Here is a 12,659-nt window from a genome sequence, read left to right on the forward strand (position 1 = left end):
GTGCGCCAGTCACGTCACCAGGCCGTTGGGATTCGACCGTTGGAGCTTCTAACTTCTGGGCCCGCCTGGCTGTCCGGTGTACACCGGACAAGTACTGTAGATTGTCCGGTGCACCGTCCCGCGCGTGCCTGACTTCTGCGCGCTTCTGGCGCGCATTAAATGCGCCTGCAGGTGACCGTTGGCGCGAAGTAGCCGTTGCACCACTTGCTCACCGGACAGTCCGGTGTACACCGGACATGTCCGGTGAATTATAGCGGAGCGCCTCTGGATTTTCCCGAAGGTGAGGAGTTCAGCGTGGCGCCAGACCAGGGCACACTTCGGTTATCCCTTGCTCTCTTTGTTGAACCCAATTCTTGGTCTTTTTATTGGCTAAGTGTGAACCTTTGACACCTGTATAACTTGTACACTAGAGCAAACTAGTTAGTCCAATTATTTGTGTTGGGCAATTCAACCACCAAAATTAATTAGGAACTAGGTGTAAGCCTAATTCCCTTTCAATCTCCCCCTTTTTGGTGATTGATGCCAACACAAACCAAAGCAAGTATAGAAGTACATAATTGAACTAGCTTGCATAATGTAAGTGCAAAGGCTGCTTGGAATTGAGCCAATATAACCACTCATAAGATATGCATGGATTGTTTCTTTGTTTTTAACATTTTGGACCACGCTTGCACCATATGTTTTGTTTTTGCAATTTCTTTTGTAAATCCTTTACAAAGTTCTTTTGCAAATAGTCAAAGGTGAATAAGTAGGATTTTGCAAAGCATTTTCAAGATTTTGAAATTTTCTACCCCTGTTTCAAATGCTTTTTCCTTTGACTAAACAAAACTCCCCCTAAATAAAATTCTCCTCTTAGTGTTCAAGAGGGTTTTGATATATCAATTTTGAAATGCTACTTTATCCCCTTTTGAACACAATAAGATTACCAAGTTTAAATTTATCAATTGAGAATCATACCAATTGAAAAACTCTTTTTAAAATTAGGTGGTGGTGCGGTCCTTTTGCTTTGGGCTAATACTCTCTCCCCCTTTGGCATGAATCGCCAAAAACAGAGTCATTAGAGCCCTTGGAATTACTCTCTCCCCCTTTGGTCATAAATAAGTGAGTGAAGAATATACCAAAGTAGAAGAGTGATCTCTACTCCAAAGATGCAGAGTTGCTCGGAGTGATGGCGAAGGATGAGTTACGGAGTGGAAGCCTTTGTCTTCGCCGAAGACTCCAATTTCCTTTCAATACACCTATGACTTGGTTTGAAATAGACTTGAAACCACATTAGTCATAGCATATGAAAGAGACATGATCAAAAGTATATAAATGAGCTATGTGTGCAAATCAACAAAAGAAGTTCCTCGAATCAAGAATGTTTAGTTCATGCCTAAGTTTGTTAAAAGTTTGTTCATCTAGTGGCTTGGTAAAGATATCGGCTAATTGATCTTTAGTATTAATGTACGAAATCTCGATATCTCCCTTTTGTTGGTGATCCCTTAAAAAGTGATACCGAATGGCTATGTGTTTAGTGCGGCTATGCTCAACGGGATTATCCGCCATGCGGATTGCACTCTCATTATCACATAGAAGAGGAACTTTGGTTAATTTGTAACCGTAGTCCCTAAGGGTTTGCCTCATCCAAAGTAGTTGCGCGCAACAATGGCCTGCGGCAATGTACTCGGCTTCGGCGGTAGAAAGAGCGACCGAATTTTGCTTCTTTGAAGCCCAAGACACCAAGGATCTTCCCAAGAACTGGCAAGTCCCCGATGTGCTCTTTCTATTGATTTTACACCCCGCCCAATCGGCATTCGAATAACCAATCAAATCAAATGTGGATCCCTTAGGATACCAAAGCCCAAACTTAGGAGTATAAACCAAATATCTTAAGATTCGTTTTACGGCCGTAAGGTGAGCTTCCTTAGGGTCGGCTTGGAATCTAGCACACATGCATACGGAAAGCATAATATCCGGTCGAGATGCACATAAGTAGAGTAAGGAGCCTATCATCGACCGGTATACCTTTTGATCGACGGATTTACCTCCTTCGTTGAGGTCGAGATGCCCATTGGTTCCCATGGGTGTCTTGATGGGTTTGGCATCTTTCATTCCAAACTTGCTTAGAATATCTTGAGTATACTTTGTTTGGCTTAGGAAGGTGCCTTCTTGGAGTTGCTTCACTTGAAATCCTAAGAAATATTTCAACTCCCCCATCATAGACATCTCGAATTTTTGTGTCATGATCCTACTAAATTCTTCACATGTAGACTCGTTAGTAGACCCAAATATAATATCATCAACATAAATTTGGCATACAAACAAGTCATTTTCAAGAGTTTTAGTGAATAAAGTAGGATCGGCCTTTCCGACTTTGAATCCATTAGTGATAAGGAAATCCCTAAGGCATTCATACCATGCTCGTGGGGCTTGCTTAAGCCCATAAAGCGCCTTAGAGAGTTTATACACATGATTAGGGTACTCACTATCTTCAAAGTCGGGAGGTTGCTCAACATAGACTTCTTCCTTGATTGGTCCATTGAGGAAGGCACTCTTCACGTCCATTTGATAAAGCTTGAAGCCATGGTAAGTAGCATAGGCCAATAATATACGAATTGACTCAAGCCTAGCTACGGGTGCATAGGTTTCACCGAAATCCAAACCTTCAACTTAGGAGTATCCCTTGGCCATAAGTCGTGCTTTGTTCCTTGTCACCACACCATGCTCATCTTGCTTGTTGCGGAAAACCCACTTGGTTCCTACAACATTTTGGTTAGGACATGGAACTAAATGCCATACCTCATTCCTAGTGAAGTTGTTGAGCTCCTCTTGCATCGCCACTACCCAATCCGAATCTTGAAGTGCTTCCTCTACCCTGTGTGGCTCAATAGAGGAAACAAAAGAGTAATGCTCAAAAAAATGTGCAACACGAGATCTAGTAGTTACCCCCTTATGAATGTCGCCGAGGATGGTGTCGACGGGGTGATCTCGTTGGATTGCTTGGTGGACTCTTGGGTGTGGCGGCCTTGGTTCTTCATCCTCTTTGTCTTGATCATTTGCATCTCCCCCTTGATCATTGCCGTCATCTTGAGGTGGCTCATTTGTTTGATCTTCTACTTCATCAACTTGAGCTTCATCCTCATTTTGAGTTAGTGGAGATGCTTGAGTGGAGGAGGATGGTTGATCTTGTGCATTTGGAGGCTCTTGGGATTCCTTAGGACACACATCTCCAATGGACATGTTCCTTAGCACGATGCATGGACCCTCTTCAATACCTATCTCATCAAGATCAACTTGCTCTACTTGAGAGCCGTTAGTCTCATCAAACACAACGTCACAAGAAACTTCAACTTGTCCAGAGGACTTGTTAAAGACTCTGTATGCCCTTGTGTTTGAATCATATCCTAGTAAAAAGCCTTCTACAGTCTTAGGAGCAAATTTAGATTTTCTTCCTCTTTTAACAAGAATAAAGAATTTGCTACCAAAGACTCTATAATATGAAATATTGGGCTTTTTACCGGTTAGGAGTTCGTATGATGTCTTCTTGAGGATTCGGTGTAGATATAACCGGTTGATGGCATAGCAGGCGGTGTTGACCGCCTCGGCCCAAAACCGATCCGAAGTCTTGTACTCATCAAGCATGGTTCTTGCCATGTCCAATAGAGTTCTATTCTTCCTCTCCACTACACCATTTTGTTGTGGGGTGTAGGGAGAAGAGAACTCATGCTTGATGCCCTCCTCCTCAAGGAAGCCTTCAATTTGTGAGTTCTTGAACTCCGTCCCGTTGTCGCTTCTAATTTTCTTGATCCTTAAGCCGAACTCATTTTGAGCCCGTCTCAAGAATCCCTTTAATGTTTCTTGGGTATGAGATTTTTCCTGCAAAAAGAACACCCAAGTGAAGCGAGAATAATCATCCACAATAACTAGACAGTACTTACTCCCGCCGATGCTTATGTAAGCAATCGGGCCGAATAGATCCATGTGTAGGAGCTCCAGTGGCCTGTCGGTCGTCATTATGTTCTTGTGTGGATGGTGAGCACCAACTTGCTTTCCTCCTTGGCATGCGCTACAAATCCTGTCTTTCTCAAAATGAACATTTGTTAATCCTAAAATGTGTTCTCCCTTTAGAAGCTTATGAAGATTCTTCATCCCAACATGTGCTAGTCGGCAGTGCCAGAGCCAGCCCATGTTAGTCTTAGAAATTAAGCAAGTGTCGAGTTCAGGTTTATCAAAATTCACTAAGTATAGCTGACCCTCTAACACTCCCTTAAATGCTATTGAATCATCACTTCTTCTAAAGACAGTGACACCTACATCAGTAAATAAACAGTTGTAGCCCATTTTGCATAATTGAGATACAGAAAGCAAATTGTAATCTAATGAATCTACAAGAAAAACATTGGAAATGGAATGGTCGGGTGATATAGCAATTTTACCCAGTCCTTTGACCAAACCTTGGTTTCCATCCCCGAATGTGATAGCTCGATGGGGATCTTGGTTTTTCTCGTAGGAGGAGAACATCTTCTTCTCCCCTGTCATGTGGTTTGTGCACCCGCTGTCGATAATCCAACTAGAGCCCCGGATGCATAAACCTACAAAACAAGTTTAGTTCTTGACTTTAGGTACCCAAATGGTTTTGGGTCCATTGGCATTAGACACAAGAACTTTGGGTACCCAAACACAAGTCTTTGACCCCTTGTGCTTGCCCCAACATATTTGGCAACTACCTTGCCGGATTTGTTAGTTAACACATATGACGCATCAAAAGTTTTAAATGAAAAGCCATGATCATTTGATGCATTAGGAGTTTTCTTCTTAGGCAACTTAGCACGGGTTGGTTGCCTAGAGCTAGATGTCTCACCCTTATACATGAAAGCATGGTTAGGGCCAGAGTGAGACTTCCTAGAATGAATTCTCCTAATTTTGCTCTCAGGGTATCCGGAAGGGTACAAAATGTAACCCTCGTTATCCTGAGGCATGGGAGCCTTGCCCTTAACAAAATTAGATAACTTCTTAGGAGGGGCATTAATTTTGACATTGCCTCCCTGTTGGAAGCCAATGCCATCCTTAATGCCAGGGCGTCTCCCTCTATAGAGCATGCTTCTAGCAAATTTAAATTTTTCATTTTCTAAGTCATGCTCGGCAATCTTAGCATCAAGTTTTGCTATATGATCATTTTGTTGTTTAATTAGAGCCATGTGATCATGAATAGCATTAACATCAATATCTCTACATCTAGTACAAATAGAAGTGTGCTCAACGGTAGATGTAGAGGGTTTGCAAGATTTTAATTCTACAACCTTAGCATGCAATATATCATTTTTAGTTCTAAGGTCGGAAATAGTAGCTTTGCAAACATCAAAATCCTTAGCCTCAGCAAGCAATTTTTCATTCTCAATCCTAAGGCTAGCAAGAGATATGTTCAATTCTTCAATCTTAGCAAGCAAATCATCATTATCATTCTTAAGATTGGGAATTGAAATATCACAAACATTTGAATCAACCTTAGCTAATAAATTGGCATTTTCATTTCTAAGGTTGTCGATTGTCTCATGGCAAGTGCTTAGCTCACTAGATAATTTTTCACATTTTTCAACTTCTAGAGCATAAGCATTTTTAACTTTAACATGCTTTTTGTTTTCCTTGATTAGGAAGTCCTCTTGGGAGTCCAAGAGATCATCCTTCTCATGGATGGCACTAATTAATTCATTTAATTTCTCCTTTTGTTGCATGTTTAAGTTGGCAAAAAGAATGCGCAAGTTATCTTCCTCATCACTAGCATTTTCATCACTAGAGGATTCATATCTAGTGGAGAATTTAGATTTAACCTTCTTCTTTTTGCCGTCCTTTGCCATGAGGCACTTGTGGCCGACGTTGGGAAAGAGAAGTCCCTTGGTGACGGCGATGTTGGCGGCGTCCTCGTCGTCGGAGGAGTCGCTAGAGCTTTCGTCGGAGTCCCACTCACGACAAACATGGGCATCGCCGCCCTTCTTCTTGTAGTACCTCTTCTTCTCCTTTCTTCTCCCCTTCTTGTCGTCACCCCTGTCACTGTCACTGGAAACAGGACATTTAGCTATAAAGTGACCGGGCTTACCACATTTGTAGCAAACCTTCTTGGAGCGAGGCTTGTAATCTTTCCCCCTCCTTTGTTTGAGGATTTGGCGGAAGCTCTTGATGACGAGCGCCATTTCCTCATTGTCGAGCTTGGAGGCGTCGATTGGTTGTCTACTTGGTGTAGATTCCTCCTTCTTCTCCTCTGTCGCCTTGAATGCAACCGGTTGAGCTTCGGACGTGGAGGGACCGTCAAGCTCGTTGATCTTCCGTGAGCCCTTGATCATAAATTCAAAGCTCACAAAATTCCCGATTACTTCCTCGGGGGTCATTAGTGTATATCTTGGGTTACCACGAATTAATTGTACTTGAGTAGGGTTAAGGAATATAAGTGATCTCAAAATAACCTTAACCACCTCGTGGTCATCCCATTTCTTGCTCCCGAGGTTGCGCACTTGATTCACCAAGGTCTTGAGCCGGTTGTACATATCTTGTGGCTCCTCCCCTTGGCGAAGACGGAAGCGACCGAGCTCCCCCTCGATCGTTTCCCGCTTGGTGATCTTGGTGAGTTCACCACCCTCGTGCGCCGTCTTGAGCACGTCCCAAACTTCCTTGGTGCTTTTTAGTCCTTGCACCTTGTTGTACTCCTCCCTACATAGAGAGGCGAGGAGTATGGTTGTGGCTTGGGAGTTGAAGTGCTCGATTTGGGCCACCTCATCCTCATCATAATCCTCATCCCCTACGGATGGTACCTGTGCTCCAAACTCAACAACATTCCATATACTTTTGTGGAGTGAGGTTAGATGAAATTTCATTAAATCACTCCACCTAGCATAATCTTCACCGTCAAAGGTTGGCGGTTTGCCTAACGGAACGGAAAGTAATGGAGTATGTCTAGAAGTACGAGGATAGTGTAAGGGGATCTTACTAAACTTCTTGCGCTCATGGCGCTTAGAAGTTATGGAGGGCACGTCGGAGCCGGAGGTGGAAGGTGATGAAGTGTCGGTCTCGTAGTAGACCACCTTCCTCATCTTCTTTATTTTGTCACCACTCCGATGCGACTTGTGAGAAGAGGTCTTCTTTTCCTTCTTCTTTTCTTTCTTCTTCTCCTTGTTGCGGGACTCTCCCGATAGAGCTTTCTCGTTGCTTGCAGTGGGCTTTTCGCCAGTCTCCATCTCCTTCTTGGCGTGATCTCCCGACATCACTTCGAGCGGTTAGGCTCTAATGAAGCACCGGGCTCTGATACCAATTGAAAGTCGCCTAGAGGGGGGAATAGGGCCAAACTGAAATTCTCAAAAATAATCACAACTACAAGCTGGGTTAGCGTTAGAAATATAATCGAAACCGCGAGAGAGGGTGCAAAACAAATCGCAAGCGAATAAGGAGTGAGACACGTGGATTTGTTTTACCGAGGTTCGGTTCTCGCAAACCTACTCCTCGTTGAGGTGGTCACAAAGACCGGGTCTCTTTCAACCCTTTCCCTCTCTCAAACGGTCCCTCAGACCGAGTGAGCTTTCTCTTCTCAAATGCTTGGAACACAAAGTTCCCACAAGGACCACCACAAGATTGGTGTCTCTTGCCTCAATTAGAAGTGAGTTTGATCGCAATGAAGAAACAAAGAAAGAAGAAAGCAATCCAAGCGCAAGAGCTCGAAAGAACACAAGCAAATCTCTCTCACTAATCACTAGGGCGTTGTGTGGAGTTTGGAGAGGATTTGATCACTTGGGTGTGTCTAGAATTGAATGCTAGAGCTCTTGTAAATAGTTGAAGTAGGAAAACTTGGATGACTTGAATATGGGGTGGTTGGGGGTATTTATAGTCCCAACCACCAAACAAGACGTTTGGTGGTGGCTGACTGTCGTATGGTGCACCGGACATGTCCGGTGCGCCAGCCACGTCACCAGGTCGTTGGGATTCTACCGTTGGAGCTTCTGACTTCTGGGCCCGCCTGGCTGTCCGGTGTACACTGGACAAGTACTGTAGATTGTCCGGTGCACCGTCCCGCGCGTGCCTGACTTCTGCGCGCTTCTGCGCGCATTAAATGCGCCTGCAGGTGACCGTTGGCGCGAAGTAGCCGTTGCTCCACTTTCTCACCGGAAAGTTCGGTGTACACCGGACATGTCCGGTGAATTATAGCGGAGCAAATTCCCGAAGCTAGCGAGTTCCAGAGCCGCTCTTCCCTGGGGCACCGGACACTGTCCGGTGTACACCGGACAGTCCGGTGAATTATAGCGGAGCGCCTCTGGATTTTCCCGAAGGTGAGGAGTTCAGCGTGAAGTCCCCTGGTGCACCGGACAGTCTGGTGTGCCAGACCAGGGTACACTTCGGTTATCCCTTGCTCTCTTTGTTGAACCCAATTCTTGGTCTTTTTATTGGCTAAGTGTGAACCTTTGACACCTGTATAACTTGTACACTAGAGCAAACTAGTTAGTCCAATTATTTGTGTTGGGCAATTCAACCACCAAAATTAATTATGAACTAGGTGTAAGCCTAATTCCCTTTCAGTAATCATTCACCATTACATACACATTCATACATCACACTCATAAATACGTCTTAAAGTGTGAATTATTAATCATTATGACTATTACCTGCGAGTCATTATTGGTGAAAATATGAGTCAGTGATTATGACACTAGTTTTATCTAAAAATATAGATAAACATATATTAACAATCTTTATGGAAAATAATTGCTAATAATAGACTTTTAAGTTTTATCCCTTTTATTTCTAAATAGAAATTATACATATAGCTAAAAATGTTTATTTATAATTCTTCTAACATTAATATTCTAAGAATTAATGTAAATTACTAATTGGACTTTTAATAACATACTCATGGTTATTTTGACATAAGTAAGTGTTTTACTAATTCTAAGTAATTAAGTGCTATACTTATGAATACCTTTATTATGACTAGTAAAAACCTATTTTCATCTGACCGAAAATACATGGTCTAGTATTTTCTTCTACTTCCTTATATCAATAAAATTATACTTAAAACACTACTAACAATTATTGTTCATGTGCTAAAGCGAAATTAATCGTAATCGTTTCTAGTCTAAAAATCACCAAGTTACTGATTAATGACATAATTTATTTTTGAAATACAAATTCGCGCACCTGTCAAAATATTGTTGCGAGGCTTGTTTACGACTACACGTATACACCGGAGAGTAGCACATAAGGTTTTTGAATCACTTTTACATACATTTGTGATGCAAAAAATACAGAAATAATTCTCGGAATTTCAGAGGGCCAAAACGTAAAATGGTCGTCTTCTACCTTGGGCTAGAGCTTGTGAGCAGGGAGGAGCTCGACGCGGAGGGGAGTTTAGCTGGGCAGGGTGCGGACGGTCCGACCAGGGTACTGCACGGGCGTGGACGACGGCGGACGGTCCGGGCACGGCAAGGGCGCGGCCAAGTAGAGCTCCGGTTGATGGCGTGGGCGTGGTCGACGGCGAGCTTGGGAGCGAGGAGAGCGAGAGAGAGATAGGGCGAGCTCGAGGAGGGAGAGAAGGAGCTCGGACCGGTCCTATTTATAGAGAATGGAGGAGAGGGGGAGAGAGAGGGAGAGAGTAACGGTGCCGGCGGCTTCAAGCGCCATCAATGGCGGCTTCAATGGGGAGAGGACATGGGGGAGTGGGGGGAGGAGACGGTGGTTTTCGGCGCAGAGAGAGGAGGGGTCACGGGGTCGGGCGCGGCCGGGGTCGGGCAGCCGGGCGTGGCGCGGGCGCGAGCAGTCCTAGCGGCGGTGGCGAAGGAGAGGAGGGAGGGAAAAAGGGAGAGGGGCCACGGCTGGGCCCCGCTGGTCAGTGAGAGAGAGAGGAGGGGGAATGGGGGCGCGGTGGCTTGGGCCTAATGGGCCAAATCGGGCAGCTAGGGTTTCTTGGGTTTTCGTTTTTTTATTTTCTATTTAAAAATATAAATAAATATATTTTAAAAAATTCTAAAAATCATCATAATTATACCAAAATTATTTATAACTAAAATATTTATTTTTGGACCAATATTTCTATATGATTTAATTGGTTTTCAATATAGAAGAATTCCACTAAACATCCAAAAATAAAAAATGAGCAAACAAAACTATTCTAAATGTAAACAAAAATCAAACTCTTGATTGAAAATTCATTACCATAATTACCACCCATAAACTAAATGCATTATTTTTAGTTGATGGTTTTTATAGTGTTACAAACTTACCCCCCTTAAAAGAATCTCGTCCTCGAGATTAAGGAACTTCTGAGAATAACTGGGGGGATTCTGCTCTGAGTTCATCTTCTCTTTCCCAAGTGGCCTCGTCTTTCGAATGATGACTCCACTGAACTTTACACATGTTGATAACTTTACTCCGTGTAATTCTACGAGATGTTTCCAAAATTTTGATGGGGTACTCCAAATAAGTCAAATCCTCCTTAACATTGAGTTCTTCCATAGGTAATTGTTCCTCCGGTACTCTTAAGCATTTCTTAAGTTGTGACACATTAAATTCGTCATGCACATCCGACAAACTATTGGGTAGCTCTAACTGGTACGCTACTTCACCTTTTCTTTCCAAAATCTTGAACGGGCCAATACAGCGAGGAGATAGTTTACCCTTAACCTTAAATCTTTTCATGCCTCTCATCGGTGAAACTTTAAGGTATATGAAGTCTCCTACTTCAAATATAAACTCTCTTCTTCTATTGTCAGCATAGCTTTTCTGTCTCGACTATGCTGTTTTGAAATTCTCTCTGATAATCTATACTTGCTTATCTGCTTCTTGGAGAATTTCTGGACCAAATACTTGACTTTCTCCGGTCTGATTCCAATAAAGCGGTGTTCTACACTTTCGTCCGTAAAGTGCTTCAAATGGTGTCATTTTTAAACTTGCTTGGTAAATATTGTTATACGAGAATTCTACATAAGGCAAAATTTTATCCCAGCTTCTACCATGCTTTAGAGCGCAAGCTCTTAGCATATCTTCCAACACTTGGTTTGTTCTTTCCGTTTGCCCATCCGTTTGCGAATGATAAGCTAAACTAAAGTTTAGTTTGGTATCCATAGACTCATGTAGTCTTTTCCAAAAGCACGAGATAAATTGGGTTCCTCGATCCAATACGATCTTCTTTGGTACTCCGTGCAGATAAACAATTCTTGACTTGTATAACTGTGCTAACTGGGCTCCTGAGTAAGTTGTCATCACAGGTATAAAGTGTGCCACTTTAGTCAACCTGTCCATTGTAACCCATATCTGTCACACCCGGGCTTTAAGGAACAAAGCCGGGTGCATCTCATACATGCGCCAAAGAAGACAACATATATAATCACAGAGTGTATAGAGATAAATGTCACAATCATCAGAGTAATTATTACATAGCGGAAGACTTATTACAAAATAAAGGAATAAATGTAAAACGAACTAAGGATCGTCGGCGCCAATGTCAACTGAGAAACGCCACCTAGATCAGATCGAACTCCTCGCCTTGTGGCTCCTCTTGAACCACCTGTTCTTCTCCTGTGGGGGGGTGTGAGACAGCAAGAGTGAGCTCACATACGTTCATCGCTCAACAAGTCGTGGGGAATAATGTGGCATGAACTCACCAAAGGTGGGAGTTCATGAAGTGTAAGGCTGATCAATGAAATAAAGGCTGAGGCTGAGCATTGCTTTTATAAGTTGGTCAAAATTTTATTAGCAATTACTAGGTGTAAGTAAATACCAAACCTTAATAATAAAGAAAAGTAATAGTAAAATAATCCCAATGCGATGCAAATGTCAAATTAAATTTAAGTTCCATAATTAATCATGTGAGGGTCCGAGCCGCTCATGACCGTGAGCACGGCTAGTATACTAGTTTTACACTCTGCAGAGGTTGCGCATCTTTACCCACAAGTCATGTTACCCATCTGCCAAGAGACGGCCAATCCCATACACCTCTACCGAGGAGGCGAGGCAGGGTAACACTACGAGGCCTTTACAAAGTTCCACTAGCTTCAGAAATCCCGCTACAGTTTATAGGAAGCTCCAGTGCAGGGTTCTTGCCTGACCGCCATCGCAGCAAAATCAACCCAAGGACCTCCCTACACTGACCACTCCCCTACTGCCCTTGCCCCTTTCGGGTAAGGAAGACCTCCACTAGCTTTCCTAGTTAATCAGCCAAGGGCGTCCCATTAAACCCTTGTGGTAGCACTGTTTTCCCGGGTGGTCGCTCCATGTTCCCATTAATTTAATGATCTTAACATGAACAATAATAATAATAAGATAATGACAGGATAATCATGAGTAGTGTAACTCCATACCCAATCCACATAAAGCAATAGCAAGTACTACCCAAAAATATTTCAGGGGTGAACAAGGTATAGAGGTAATCAAAACTGGGGTAACATAAAGGATCCCATCAAAATTAACCTAGACAGATCATTAAAATTAATAAGAACATGGCTGGGAAAAGTAAGTGATCAAGGGCACAACTTGCCTGGCACTTGAGATTCCAGGTACCAACTTGCTTTTCGGATGACATGTGTCCTCGCGCTAGTCGTAGCAATACAAACAAACATGATATAGATAAAATTAACATCACACCAAACATAAGTACAAACTGAGTAATAATGATCTACGCATTTCTACGAGACTAACGCAACTTG

This window comes from Zea mays, chromosome 5 (assembly GCF_902167145.1).
Source record: "Zea mays cultivar B73 chromosome 5, Zm-B73-REFERENCE-NAM-5.0, whole genome shotgun sequence".
NCBI classification, from domain to species: Eukaryota; Viridiplantae; Streptophyta; class Magnoliopsida; order Poales; family Poaceae; genus Zea; species Zea mays.